Below are 14,237 nucleotides of genomic sequence, written 5' to 3' on the forward strand. Positions count from 1 at the left end.
ACTTGTAGTTGAACCAACCAGGTCTCCCAAAATATGTGAATTTTAAGCCTTATATAGACTATGATGCATGTTTTATAGCACAGATCATTATAGAATTCATATTGCTATCAAGTGCTTAGTTTATCAATTAAATCACTTATTTAGCACCTCCTACAGGCAAAGTTTTGTGCTTAAAGCTCAAAGACACCAATATAATAGTTTCTACCTTGACAGATAAACATCTTTCTTATTACCTAAAAGTAACTACATATCTGAATTGTTTTTTTTAATTCATAATGATGATGATTTTGTCCTGATCCATCCCCACTGTCCTAGCTATCCCATATAACTGGTGATCTCCATTTGTGGTCCAGTTGGGCAGAGGAAGGAACCATAGAACAGGGCAGAGAGAGCCAGTGATTCCATGCTGCGTTTGAGATAACTGATCACAGACTATTCACAGGAAATGATGGTGTGTGCTCTGTGCTTTTTACAAATTTTACAAATTGCATTTTACAAATGTCATTTATTACTGATACTAATGCATACATAGAATGCATTCCAAAGAGTGCAAACAACTCTTCATATTTGTCATCTCATTAATCCTTGTTCTTTTTCTTTGGTGGATGAAAAATAGGAATTGTTATCCTTGTATAGAGAAGGAAACAGAAAATCATGTTCTTCAAAATCATACCATTCTTTACTAACTGCTGAGCTAGGACTGAAATATAGAACAAAAACTATTTTTCTCCCTCTTTCCCTCCCTCCCTCCTTCCTAACCTCCCTTTTTTCTTCCTTCTCTCTCTCTCTCTCTCTCTCTCTCTCTCTCTCTCTCAATCTCTCTCTCCTCCCCCACCTACATACACACACTCCTTTATTCCTTTTTTTAGAAAAAGTAAGGCTCAAATACCTAAGATTACCAGCCTGGTAAAAAAACAGCCTATGTTTTCTGACTCAAGACTCTCTTCTCAAAAACCTTAGATATGGTTTAGCTATTCTGAGCTTAACCACTTCCTGGACCATGAACATTGGTTTTTTTTGTCCAAAACAGGCAGAGATTTATGGCAGGCAATGAAAACAAATTCCTAAAATAACTCCTTGGTACAAACCAAAGGAGAGGTCATGAGTGACAAGGTTCCTCCAGCATCCTCCCCGTACTTCCCCCAAGTTTTTGGCCATAGGAACTGAAAAAGCCCCGTTTAGTTGTCAGCAGGAAGGGGCCACAAATGTAATTTTTGCCTTTAGTTTGTCACCCCTCTGAACCAGCAATGACACAGTCAAAATAGGACTTTTACTCTTGCACCTGTTGGTTCTTACCAGTGCTTTGTGTAATCTCTAGGGGTGGGACAAATGGAAATGCTGAAAAAATTCAGTATACTTTCACAAGCATACATGAAGCGCCTATTCATTGCAGATCTCTCTGAGCCTCAGTCGGACCCACTAACTCAACTCTAACATAATAATGTTATTTTGGTCCCCTTTGAAAATGAAGGATACCAACCAGCTCTTAGCAGGACACTATGCTGGGTGCTGTGGCCACAAAAGGTAGATAAGAGCAAGATAATTGGAGAAGGGGGGAACACTACTAGCTGGACTGGGAGGAAGGAGGAGATCAGGGAGAAAGAAGTGGGCTTAGCAATACCCACGTTCGAATCCTGACATCCTTACTCCTTAGCTGTGTGACTGGGCAAATTATCCACCCCTGAATCTCGGCTTCCTCCCCCATAAAAATGAGAATAATAACACTTATGGGTATCTCTTTGGATAAAAAAAAAAAAAAACTAAAGAAAATTATCCTCAGAAACTAAGTAGCCTATCTGATTATACTTTTCTTGGTTGCAAAGTTCATTTTAGGAATAGGGATCAGAATAGGGATTTCGCTGGAATTAAGGGACAAAATTCTTTGAAAACCTCAAAGTACTATATAAATGGTACGTATTCCACTCTGGCGATGGGGAATTTTTAACCCAGAAAAAGATGATAATTTCCTTGGGAGAAAAGGAAAGAATAAGAGTTTTTGGAGGACTGAAAACACAATTCTCTCTGCCCTGGTCAGGTTGGGTAAATTTGTACCCAAAAAGCCTGAACAAGTGGGCTGGCTCTCTGAGCAACTCTGAAATGAGTTGGTATTATGAATGGGCTCTGTTAATTTGTTCTCAGGTTTCTTACATCCCTCCCCTCCACTCCTTCTGTTGTTTTTAAACTCAGCCCTTTTCATCTTCAGTTATAAGTATAGTAGTGTCTTGGCAATACCAAGGAGATTAGGATACTAAAAATAAGTGCCCACTTGGGGGAGATGAGAAATGTTCACACGTATACCTCACTCTCCACTCCTCTCAGTATTCTCACCCTCCACCCTTGGGATTTGCTAAATTATTTGGAATAATGACTGCCGGGTCCTGGCTTTGACTGATGAGAAACCTTCCTCTCAAGTTACATTGTAAGGAGGGAATGGCTATAAAAACAGAGGTTTAAAAGTAGAATGGAGAGTCCTGGAAGTGGCGGAGGAAATGGACGGTCCAGAAGCTTGGGTTATGTCTGGGTGGATGCTGCTCTGAAGGAACCCCATCACAAATACAAATCCCATTTCCTTTCCCTCTTTTCCTTCAATAATAAGCAATAATTACATACCTACAGTGTGCTGCAGATTATGCACAAAGAAAGGCAAAAAACCAGTCCCTGTTCTCATATGTGAATGGCTGTGTACACACAGATATATCAGAATAAATTGGAGATCACTCCAGAGAGAAGGTTCAAGCGTGAAGAGGGTCAGGAAGGCCTTCCTGCAGAAAGTGAGATGTTAGCTGGGAATTGGAGGAAGGTGAGAAGTAAAGAGACCAAGATGTTGCCAAGAGGAGGTGAGGGAGGATTCCAGCATGGGAACCAGAATAGCCAGTAAAATGCCCAGAGTAGGGAGATGCAAGCAAAGAGACCAGGTCACAGATCATGGAGATGGCGTTCCCTCTCTTCCAGTGAATGACATGTTGGAGATACCCTATTTCTGTCTACAGTTTTTCATTAATTGTTTCCTTCCAGCAATCATGATGAGCTGTGAAATTTTTTCTAAATCCTAATAAGGATACAGTAGAAAAGCGATATTGAGGAACTATAAACATAAATATTTTAAAACTGTCCCCAACAACCCACCAACTAAGGGCTCAGAGTTTTAAAAATATATTGATTCATTTTCTGAAATTTCCCAGGAGAGGGAGAGAATATACTGAATATTTACTGAGATCCATGAATGAGTCAGTAGTAATCAGTCAACAAACATGTATTAAGCAGGTACTATGTGCCATGCATTGGACTAAGTGTTGGGGGGGACAAATAAGAAAAAGAAAGTTGATTTCTGATCTCAAGGAGCTTAAAATCCAATGGGGAAAACACGCCACAAAAGGAAGCTTAAAGGGGGTGGGGAGAAGGCACCCAATGCAGTCAAAAGAGGGAAGCTGGTAGGAAATGAGTTTTTTGCCCTTGTCCCCAGCTCCCAGTCAGAGGTTCTAATGACATGGAACAGATCTGGGCCAGGAGTCAGAGGAATCATCTGTGTAAATTCAAAAATGGCCTATGGCTCTAGTTTATTTCTAAGGGTTAGCTATTGTTAAGTAAAGAATCATGACATGTTAGAGCTGTAAAGTATTCAAAAGATCATCTAATCCAGAGATTCCTTCTTAAACTCTAAAACCATCAATATTCAAGGGCCTAAGAAGAGATTTAAGAATATCTATGAATTTAGATAGGAACTTTTGTTATTTTTGTACATATATATGTGTATATATATATATATATATATATATATACACATACACACAAATAAGTGTGTATGTATATATACATATGGACATGTGTATGTGGGTGTGTATTTATGTACACATATACATATGTACACATATGCATGTATATGTGTGTATACACATCAGATTCATCTTATCACATTTTTTCTTAACCCGGGGTCCTTGGATTCCCCCAACAAGGGGTCCAAGAAGAGATTTAAGAGTGTCTATGAACTTGAATAGAGAAATACAAGTAATTAAGTGGCTCAGCAGATAGAGTGCAGGATTCTTCTTCCTGAATTCAAATCTGGCCTCAGACAGTGGCCTGTGGGACTGTGAGCAAGTTACTGCTCTGCTCTGTTACTTAATCCTGTTTTCCTCAGTTTCCTCATCTGTAAAATGAGCTGAAGAAGAAAATGTCAAATTACTTGAGTTATCTTTGTCAAACAGCCTCATGAGACTTAAATTGTTAAATATTAAGTGTGAATGTTTACACCTCAAACAGGAAAAGAACAAATCAGGATTTGAATAATTGTTTTGTTAATTTTCTAGTTTTAAGAAAGTGATGGAGAAAAAATGGTAATTATGCAGATCACACTTTAAAATGTATCCTATGCATGTATTTTTTCCAGAAAGCTGGTTGCTAAACATTTATCAACATAACCCTGATTATAATTCATTGTATTCATGAACAGTCCCTATAGGTACGGCCTGTGGAAGATGAGAGTGATAAATTATGATTTCCTAGAAAGCCCTAATGTTCTATTCCCCTGGATAATTCATGGCCATGAACTCTTACAGGAGCTACAGGCTTCTAAATAAATAGAATAAAATAAAACAGCCTCAATGAATGTGGCTGGACTATTCTGTTGGCCTGGGCCTGAAAACTGAATAGGAACTACAGTTTACAAGAGGCTCTAATGTAGCAGTCATCTCTCACCATTCCATCAGTCCAATTTAGAAACAATGGATCGGCACCACTTAGTAGACTTAGAGCAGTACTTTCATAAGGTAGTGCTGCCAAGGGAAAGTTGGGAACTATATGAGCAAAACACAAAACACTTTCCACACAAATAAAGTCAGATCTGAACAACTGGGAAAATATCAAGCGTTCTTGGATAGATTGAGTAAATATAATAAAGATGGCAATACTCCCTAAACTAATTTATTTATTTAGTGCTTTACCAGTCAAACTCCCAAGAAACTATTTTACTGACCTAGAAAAAATAACAACAAAATTCATCTAGAAGAACAAAAGGTCAAGAATTTCAAAGGAATTAATGAAAAGAAAAGCAAATGAAGGTGGCCTAGCAGTACTAGATCTAAAACAGTATTATAAAGCAGCAATAATCCAAACCATTTAGTATTGGCTAAGAATTAGAGAAGTTGATCACTGGAATAGGTTAGGTTCACAGGACAAAATAGTCAATAACTATAGCAATCTAGTGTTTGACAAACCCAAAGACCCCAGCTTTTGGGATAAGAATTCACTATTTGACAAAAACTGCTGAGAAAATTGGAAACTAGCGTGGCAGAAAGTAGGCATTGACCCACATATAACCTGTATACCAAGATAAGATCAAAATGGGTTCATGATGTAGACATAAAGAATGAGATTATAAATAAATTAGAAGAACATAGGATAGTTTACCTCTCAGATTTGTGGAGGAAGAAGGAATTTCTGACCAAAAAAAAACAAACTAGAAATTATTATTATTGATCACAGAATAGACAAATTTGATTATATTAAGTTAAAAAGTTTTTGTACAAGCAAAACTAATGCAGACAATATTAGATGGGAAGCAATAAACTGAAAAACATTTTTACATCCAAAGGATCTGATAAAGGCCTAATTTCTAAAATATAGAGAGAATTGACTCAAATTTATAATAGTTCAACCATTCTCCAATAGATAAATGGTCAAAGGGTATGAACAGACAATTCTCAGATGAAGAAATTGAAACTATTTGTAGCCAGGTAAAAAGGTGCTTCAAATCATTATTGATCAGAGAAATGCAAATTAAGACAACCCTGAGATACCACTACACACCTGTCAGATTGGCTAAGATGACAGGAAAAGATAATGGGGAATGCTGGAGGGGATGTGGGAAAACTGGGACACTGATGCATTGTTGGTGGAGTTGTGAATACATCCAGCCATTCTGGAGAGCAATTTGGAACTATGCTCAAAAAGTTATCAAACTGTGCATACCCTTTGATCCAGCAGTGTTACTGCTGGGCTTATATCCCAAAGAGATCATAACGAAGGGAAAGGGACCTGTATGTGCACAAATGTTTGTGGCAGCCCTGTTTGTAGTGGCCAGAAACTGGAAACTGAGTGGATGCCCATCAATTGGAGAACGGCTGAATAAATTGTGGTATGTGAATATTATGGAAATGATCAGCAGGATGATTTCAGAAAGGCCTGGAGAGACTTACATGAACTGATGCTGAGTGAAATGAGCAGAACCAGTATACAAGATTATGCACTGATCAATTCTGATGGACATGACTCTCTTCAACAATGAGATAATTCAAACCAGTGCCACTTGTTCAGTGATGAAGAGAGCCATCTACACCCAGAGAGACAACCGTGGGAACCAAGTATGGATCACAACATAGCATTCTCACTCTTTCTGTTATTTGCTTGCATTTTCTTTTCTTTCTCAGTTTTTCTTTTTCTTCCTTCTTGGATCTGATTTTTCTTGTGCAGCAAGATAACTGTAAAAATGTGAATACATATATCGGATTTAACATGCATTTTAACATATTTAAACACTCTTCCAGCTAGGGGAGGGTGTGGGGAGGAGGGGAAAAGTTTTGCAAGGGTCAATGTTGGAAAAAAATTACCCATGTATATGCTTTGTAAACAAAAAGTGTTGATAAAAAAATGGATGACTCTTTTAACTCTAAGCTCCCTTCCACAGATTTCACCCTGGCAAAATACTCTCATTTAAATTTTTTCTTTTCGTGGGTATTTCCAAACCTCTGTCTCAATACTCCATTCAAACAATGAAATATAAAATTTAAAAATAGAGATGTCTATCACATTTGGTGCTTCAAGAAACAAAATAAACAATTTAACAGAAAAGGGTAAACTCATTTTCAAAAAAGAAAGGTGGGAAGGGGGTAGGATAAGATTTCAGGGTTCTGTTCCCTCAGAAGAGAAGGAAAAAAGGGAGGAAAGAAAGTGAATGCTCTGGTCTGCAGTCCCTAAAGATTACAACAACATAAAATTTGCTCCCAATGTGCCTTAAATGATTTTGTTTGAAAAATTTGAAAAATGATTTTCTCTCATAAAGAAGGGAAAGGGACCTGTATGTGCACAAATGTTTGTGGCAGCCCTTTTTGTAGTGGCCAGACACTGGAAACTGAGTGGATGCCCATCAATTGGAGAATGGCTGAATAAATTGTGGTATATGAATATTATGGAATATTAATTGTTCTATAAGAAATGACCAACAGGATGATTTCAGAAAGGCCTGGAGAGACTTAGATGAACTGATGCTTAGTGAAACGAGCAGGGCCTGGAGATCATTATATACTTCAACAGCAATACTATATGATGACCAATTCTGATGGACCTGGCCCTCCTCAACAATGAGATGAATCAAATCAGTTCCAATAGAGCAGTAATGAACTGAACCAGCTACACCCAGCGAAAGAACTCTGGGAGATAACTATGAACCACTACATAGAATTCCCAATCCCTCTATTTTTGTCCGCCTGCATTTTTTATTTCCTTCACAGGCTAATTGTACAATATTTCAGAGTCCAATTCTTTTTGTACAGCAAAATAATGGTTTGGTCATGAATACTTATTGTGTATCTAATTTATATTTTAATATATTTAACATCTACTGGTCATCCTGCCATCTGGGGGAGAGGGTGGGGGGAAGGAGGGGAAAAATTGGAACAAGAGGTTTGGCAATTGTCAGTGCTGTAAAGTTACCCGTATATATAACCTGTAAATAAAAGGCTATTAAAAAATAAACAAACAAACAAACAAATAAATAAACAAACATGATTTTCTCAAACTGTCTTGAATCTGGAGTCCCATACTGGGAATCTCATTCACTTCAGACCTTCTGCTATTGCCATGGCAACCCACCTCTTATTTCTCTTTGTTTCTTCCTTTCTTCAATACTTTTATAGTATAAGGGTGGGGAAAGGGAGGGAAGGTAGATTATTAGTCTAAATCAGCCCCTCCACCAATCCCATTGTCAAAGCAAAACTCCCCGAGGGAATCGAGTAGGAAAACAAGAAATTGTTTCCCTCACACAGCTGCTCTCCTTGGTGACGCCTGGAGAAAGCATATCCGAAACAACTCTCCATAGGATATGTAATATTCAACATCCATAAAAGTGAATTGTACCAATGGCAGAAAATATTGAGAGTCTAATAAGGCATTCACATTTTGGAATGAAAAAGGGCTTTCAGTCACTGGGTTGTAGTTAATCCAAGAGCCACAGAAGTATTAAATCAGCATTTCTCCCAAGGCCTGAATGTTTCTCAGCTCTCATTGGAGTAACTAGTCAGCACACATTACCCTCGAGGAATTGCCAAATACCAAGATACAATATTTTCATTGTAAGCACATTTAAAGAGAGATTAATGCATTCTCCACACAGTTTTAAATGATTACCACTAGAGGGAACAATGGTACTTACAGGAAACTCCCTTAAGTAGAATTGTTAAGTGTTGACCTTAAGAAAAGAGAAAGCAAATATAAAATATATGTGTAATCTTTTGTCCTTGCTGGAGATTTTTTGATTATTAAGGAATAAATTGCATTACATTTCCTAGAATATCATGGGAATAAACTAAACCTCATTGAAGTAGCCCATCTATTTCTAGAGATTAAGGATATAAGGGAAAGATATATAAATAGTTCATTCCCTCCTTAGTAAAATTAGAAGGGTCATGGAATAAGGTAAAGTACAGGTTAACCTCATTGGATCTGGTTAGGGACATCAATGTCCAGACCTCTGGTTGTAAATGGGATACTATTATAGCTAAGATATGAGGTTGTGATTCAATTTTTCACCCTTGTATAGCTCTTCATGACCCCATTTGAAGTTTTCTTGGCAAAGATACCAGAGTAGTTTATCATTTCCTTCTCCAGCTCTTTTACAGAAGAGAAAACTGAGGGAATCAAGGTTAAAAGACTTTTCAGGGTCACAAAGCTAGTTAGTATTTGAGACCATATTTGAACTCAGGAAGATGAGTCTTCCTGGTCCAGCCGCAGAACTCTATCCACTGTACCACCTATCTATTCAGCAACCTTTAAAAAAAATCTATCTCTATCTCTATTTTTGCCCTTCTCTCTGCCAAAACATTTTCTTCCCAAACTTCTATACTTTATATAAAGAAACCTCCTTCTGAGGACCCCAGAACTGTGCGCTCAGAAAAATTTGTTCCCATAGATATTGAACTAAATTTGGTCATGGAGGATTTGGTTTGAGGAACCAATAACACTATATGCAAACAGTATTTTTGATATAAGGCTGCAATGACAACCAAGATGCTGATCTCCAGAGACAAGTTTATCAAGGGCAAAGGGATCTTAATAGAGCTTGTCCTCTTCCTCCCAATTTGACCCATAATTAAATTCTAGAACATCCTAACTGGTCCTTCCCAATCACCAGCTACTACAAGACCCAGTTTGAGTAAAAAGAGCAGGGAATTAGCTGAAACTGTCCAATCTTAGTAAGATCAGATGCTTCTGCAATTTTGTACTTCCCTGGTGGATGGCAACTGAGAAGAGTGACATGTACCCATGTAGTTCTGAAGAATTCAGATAAGGAACAGCAGAGTCCACACAGGGATAGTAGCTAATAAAATCTGATTACTATTCCCATGGAGAGGAAAACAGGGAATAGTCTCAGTGAGAAGCATCCCAATATTCATTCATTTAGCATCTATACGGGATACACACTGTAGGTGGCAATCTCATCACATTGCTGCTTTTCAAACTGAATTACAACTAGGCAATTTAACAGCATTCTGAATGCCAAGAATTATTGCTGTACTGAGACACTTCATTTTATTTTTTTTATTATTAATGCATATTCATCGTGTCAAAATGAGAAAAAAGAGGAAAAATATTAACTCACAGAAGACTGAAATTTTTCTGGACAAGAACCATCCACAACTAATATTATTAAAAACTGAGTAGCTTTGGAAATAAGATTTTGCTGCAGACTTAAAAGTGTTTCTTAATGAATTCAGCCAAAAATATCACAAAGCAAAACAGTGCTTGTGTATAAAACATACTGAGGCAGAATCACAAGTTATGTTAAGCTGCTTTAATATATTACTCATGTTGCCAAAAGTTAAACCAGAAATATAATCTCCATTTCCACATAAATTTGCAGCTGATATATTTTCCAAACTATAATTCTTGTAGTATATTGTGGACCTCATTGCTGGTACAAAAGAAATTCCCATATTCAAAATCCATTTAACTATTAATTAAGGAGTTTCCATCTAACCTTCTAATGAATGTGATGATGTTTCATTGATGAGGAAACTGAGACAAACTTTATTTAAGTGACTTAATGTAGAATCACACAGATAGTATCTGAGGGCAAATTTGAACTCAGCTCTTTGTGACGCCAGTCCCAGCTGTGCTCTATCCACTGTAAGATCTAACTATTCTGACCACTATGATGAACAGATCATCAGATGGCTATTTGTAATTGACTTTGATGAAAGGAAATACTAACCCCAGATCCCAAGGTATTTCTAAGGAAAAATTGGGGATAGCAAAAGCAGCTTTTTGTAGAAGGTGACACGTGAGATGCATCTTGAAGGCAATGAGGGATTTGGTGAAATGTAGACAAGGAAGATATATATTCCAGAAATGGCATATAACAAATGTAAAGCCCCAGAGATGAGAGATGGAGGGCCAAATCTGAGGAATACAGGGAAATTAAGACGGCTGGATCACAGGGAGCCTAAAAAGATTATCTATAACAAAGTTAAAAGGATGAAATAGGAAAACCTAGGTTCCAAGGGCTTTAAAAGAAGAGTTGTGTTTTTCCCCTCTAGGGACAATAGGGTACCAGAGGAGCTCATTGAATAAGGGTGTGACATGATCACATATGAGCTTGAGCAAAATCACAAGGCAGATTTCTCTAAAGCCTAAAATTCTCCTCTTGTCCACTTTCCAAGACAATATCCATTTGTAAGGGAATATATTTATTTGCAGAATAGATGATGAGAATGTTTTTAACATTTTATATGTCCTTGTTTCATACAATTAAATGTTTTTGCTTATTTGAAACTTTTGATGTTTAAATTTCCATTAGCATGAATAACTATATATTTATATAGCCATATATTTATTTATTTTATATTTATATTTTTTCATTTATATTTAATTTAAATTATGCATTTATATATTTTTAAATAGCTGAGAATTAATTTTATGAATTATATAGTCTGCCTTTAATCCATTTGTAGATGGAAAAGTTAATGGACTCCATTTTTAGCTATCTAGTGCTGATGTTTGCCTGAATTTCTTTGATAAAAAGAAATTAGCTACTATTAACAAAGCATCTATTATGTGCTGAGTACTGTATATATTTTAAATATAAAACATGGTCCATGTCCTGAAAAGGCTCACAGTGTGCGTTGTGAAGCTAGCAACTTGTGAGGGGGTGACTTCTGGCTTGGGACATTAGCAAAATAAGTTATGAGAAACAAAATGTAAACATAAAGTAATTGATAGGATCATGGTTCTCATCAATTGTTCCCCCCCCCCAACAAAAAAGCCAAATGGCATTTTAACCTCTGATTACCATGATCAGACTCCAGAAATTGCCAGCTGCGTAAGTGTACGCATAAAATTATAATCCCTAATGAGTAAGGCGAATGGGCTACCTGACTGGCATCCCTGGTGCCATAGAACCACTTTTCTCAGCATCTTGAGGTTGGCACATGTAGAAGTCCACCAGGAGACTTGGCTAGGAGGTTAAAGAGTTTTATTTAACTCAGAGGACAGTAAACTTATTTATGATTAACAATGGGTTGATAAATGTTTTATCTAAAACAATAAAAAATTAGTCATCTAGGAGAACGTTGCCATTGAATTTATTTTAGCAATATTTATATGTGCAATAGGAAGAACAGCTCCCACTTTGCAAATAATGCTGTATCTGATATCTTTTCTTTATAACCCTTGAAACCAAGGGATTTTACAGAGAAAGAATCTTCCTGTGTTGTCAAATCTAATAACACCCTCATAAATTATCTATCTTTCTAAAACTATGTTTACACATATCTTTGACCTCTTGTCTATTGGGGAGTAGCCATTTCTTCTTCTCCTCTTCCTCATTCTCCTTCTCTGTTTCTACTTCTACTCTTCCTCTTCTTGTTCCTCCTCCTCCTCCTCCTTCTCTTCTTCCTCTTCTTCTATTTTCTTCTTCCTCTCTTTTTCCTCCTCTTCCTCTTCCTCCTTCTTCTCCCTCTTCTTTTTCTTCTATTTTTTTCCTCTTCTTTTCCTCCTCTTCCTCATCCTCATCCTTCTTTTTTTCTCCCCTTCCTCCTTTTCCTCCTCTTCTTCCTCTTCCCCCTTCTCCTCTTCTCCCTCAATTCACTCCCTCTTCCTTCTCCCCTCCTCCTGATTAAACAAACATAATAGAAATGATCAGTATTATTATCACCCCATGTGTTCTGACCAGAGTATACTCCTGTTGAACTAAGCTGTGCTATCCTCGTCATTTGGGGGGACACCTGTGGTCATCACTAAAATATTTTGGGATGATGTAACTATCTCATGGCTTCCATGACAGCAGCAGGGGCAGGGATTAGATCAAAGAGAGAGGGTTCTCCCTTCTCATCTTTTCCTCTTAGCTTCCCTGGTGTCTCACGAAAGTCTTAGCTAAAATTCCACCTTTTATAGGAAATCTTTCCTGATCTTTCTCAATTCTGATGCCTTCCTTCTGTTTACAATTTCTAATGTATGTGTTTGTATGTATACATATATACATATACATATGTGTGTATATTTGTGCATAGAATGAGAGAGATGATATAGCTATATTTGTACATTGTTGTTTGCATGCTATTCTACCCATTAGACCCTGAGCTCTTTCAGTTCTGTGAGCATTCATCCCAGAGCCTGATACATAGTGGACACTTATTAAATAGTTATTGACTGATTGAAGGGAAAGAGGAAAAGGATTAAGACTGAAGGAGATGGATTTGATGAAAAAGAGGAGAAAAAAATTACCTAAAGGAGAAAGATTTTTGAGAAGGAGGAACAAGAGGGGAAAAAGACCCAGGAGAAAAGAGAAGGAGCTGGAGATAATCAAAAAAGGGAATTGAAATAAGTAAGGTAAACAAAACAAAGAAAACAGGAGAAAAGAAGTTAAATGTCTATCAAGTTGCTAAGGATGTGATGAGAAGAATAACTCCAGAACTGAAGACCATTGTAAGCAGTTTGTCACAGCAATTCTCCAGGGTAATTATTAAAGACAAAGGACTAAAGATCTTCCAGAACATATGGAGTACAAGGAAGATTTTATAATGATCTGTATAGGTTATGCAACATTGCCATTTTTGTGCCACAGTCGAGTGACTTTTACCTATTACCTGTGAGAAGCAGAAGAGTATATAATGATTGGAATTATGAACTTAAGAGTTTGAAATTTTTAATTTTAATTTCCCCCCTAGACACCTACTCACTAAGTGACCTTTGGCAAGTCATTTAAACTCTTCCAACCTCAGTTTCCTTTCCTGTAATATGAAAATAATAATGATTATTGTTGCCCTTTGTTCTTGAAGAGGACCAAAATGACATCTCTATGTTTAGGTCAAAAACTACTGTGTCTGATTGTGGCTGATCAGACTAATATGAGCTCAGGAGGCTCTACTGCATGAATAGAACATGTGAAGATCTGAAGTGGGAATGTCTCTAAATTTGCATTTCTCACATTTCTTTTGAGCTATGGGAATTCTGTTTTGCTCATAGAGCATGTCATGATGGGCAGTCCTGTGTCAATGTCTACCATAAAATTGACTCCAAAGTTCTTAAGAAGGATGAGAATGAAGAAGAGGAGGAAAAGGAGAGGAGGAAAAAGATAGTAGAAGAAAAAGAAGAGGGAGAAGGAGGAAGAGGAAGAGGAGGAAGAAGAGAGGAAGAAGATAGAAGAAGAAGAGGAAGAAGGAGGAAAGACTTAAGAATAAGTCCCTGTATTCTTTCCTCTGTGTGAGCACTTGCCTTGTATAATTTCTCTATAAAATAGTCTTTTAGAAAAATGTACTTTTGACATTCAAACAATGTAGCCAATCGAGTTGTATTCTTTGCAGTAGAGTTTGAACACTTGGCAGTTTAGCTCAAGAAAAGGGTTTGGTATCTTTTCTTCCCAGGTAGTCTTCAGAGTCTTCCTAAGACAATTCAGATGGAAACAATTCAATTCAATGCCATCTTGAAACTGGAATAAATACTGATGAACTTCTCTGGAACCTTTTTTGCTA

This window comes from Sarcophilus harrisii, chromosome 4 (assembly GCF_902635505.1).
Source record: "Sarcophilus harrisii chromosome 4, mSarHar1.11, whole genome shotgun sequence".
Taxonomy (NCBI): domain Eukaryota; kingdom Metazoa; phylum Chordata; class Mammalia; order Dasyuromorphia; family Dasyuridae; genus Sarcophilus; species Sarcophilus harrisii.